We start from the raw sequence: 1881 nt of genomic DNA, 5'->3' as shown, positions 1-1881 counted from the left end.
AGATAGGGTGCTCGTGTGCAAGTCAAGGCCCATGGCCGAGGCCTTAGAGTACAAAGCACGGCCATGGGCGCGCGCGCCGTGCGTCAGTGGGCGTCTGGGGGTCGCCCGCTGCACGGCCATGCGTCTGCGGGGGGCGCGCGCGCAGGGTGCGGCGCGCGCCATGCGTCTGCGGGCGTGTGTGGGGCGCGCGCCGCAAGCCCATGCGACTGCAGTGGGGCGTGCGCGGCAGCGTGTGGATCCGTCTAAGGGGCGTGCGTGCTTGGCTTGTAAGTGGCAGATTATCCTTGTTGCCATGATCCATCGAGATTCAGCTCGACACTACCCACACACAACTCATTTATTTCTTCCAATTGCCATGGAGGTTATATCTTATGTAGAAGGACGAAAAACACAAGTGTTAGTGAGGGGTTGGCCTTGGACTAGAAAACAAGTTGAAGCAAATCATCTTTGAATGCCCAAGTATAAGATAGGGTGCTCGTGTGCAAGTCAAGGCCCAAGGCCGAGGCCTTGGAGTACAAAGCAGGGCCATGGGCGCGCGCGCCGTGCGTCAGTGGGCGTCTGTGGGTCGCCCGCTGCATGCCCGTGTGTCTGCGGGGGGCGTGCGCGCAGGGTGCGGCGCGCGCCGCAAGCCCATGCGACTGCAGTGGGGCGTGCGCGTAGGGTGCCGCGCACGCGATGCTTGTGCGAGCGTGGGGATCCGTCTAAGGGGCGTGCGTGCTTGGCTTGTAAGTGGCAGATGAGCCTTGTTGCCATGATCCACCGAGATTCATCTCGACCCTACCCACACACAACTCATTTATTTCTTCCAATTTCCGTGGAGGTTATATCTTATGTAAAAGGACGAAAAACATAAGTGTTAGTGAGGGGTTGGCCTTAGACTAGAAAACAAGTATAAATGTTAGTGAAGCAAATAATCTTTGAATGCCCAAGTATAAGATAGGGTGCTCGTGTGCAAGTCAAGGCCCAAGGCCAAGGCCGAGGTCTTGGAGTACAAATCACGCACATGGGCGCGCGCGCCGTGCGTTAGTGGGCGTGTGTGGGTCGCGCGCTGCATGCCCGTGCGTCTGCGGGGGGCGTGCGCGCAGGGGGCCGACCCTTCAAGCGTCTACGGGCGTGTGTGGGGCGCGCGCCGCATGCCCGTGGCCGAGGCTTGCACACGAACGCCTACGGTGCATCACAAAAATAATTGAGAGGTTATTGTACCTCTTCCGTGCCCACCATGCGCCATGCCCTTCGGGCGTGTGTGGGGCGTGCGCGCAGAGTTCCAAGCGCGGCATGCGTCTGCGGGCGTGTGTCCCCGCGCCGCATGCCCAAGCGTCTGCGTGGGACGTGCGCGCAAGCCGCGCGCAGCATGCGTCTTTGTTGGGCGTGACCACCCACGTCTAGAATTCATGGAAAAAACTCTATGGAGGTTGTTGGAACAAACCCATGCCCCCACCGTAGGTGCCCACAGGCCCACCGAGCATGCAGCATGCGCGCCCCCATGCGCACGAATGCGGCACGGCCATGGGCGGGCGCGCCGCATGGCCATGCGTCTGCGTGGGGCTTGCGCGCAGGGTGCCGCGCGCGCCATGCGTCTGCGTGGGGCGTGCGCGCAGGTTGCCGCGCGCGCCATGCGTCTGCGTGGGGCGTGCGCGCAGGGGGCCGCGCGCGCCGCAAGCCCATGCGTCTGCGTGGGGCGTGCGCGCATGGGGCCGCGCGCGCCGCAAGCCCATGCGTCTGCGTGGGGCGTGCGCGCATGGGGCCGCGCGCAAGGTGCCCACGATAGAGGTTCTTGGCGCTGTCTTGTGCCCACTCGGTGCGCACGCCGTACGCCCATCGTGCCCACCCAACGCCCACCATGCACGCCCCATGCGCACCTACGGCCGCAATGCCCACTCA

This window comes from Cucumis melo, unplaced genomic scaffold (assembly GCF_025177605.1).
Source record: "Cucumis melo cultivar AY unplaced genomic scaffold, USDA_Cmelo_AY_1.0 utg000351l, whole genome shotgun sequence".
Taxonomy (NCBI): Eukaryota; Viridiplantae; Streptophyta; class Magnoliopsida; order Cucurbitales; family Cucurbitaceae; genus Cucumis; species Cucumis melo.
The sequence above is the reverse complement of the archived record's forward strand: the minus strand, read 5'-3'. Positions refer to the sequence as shown.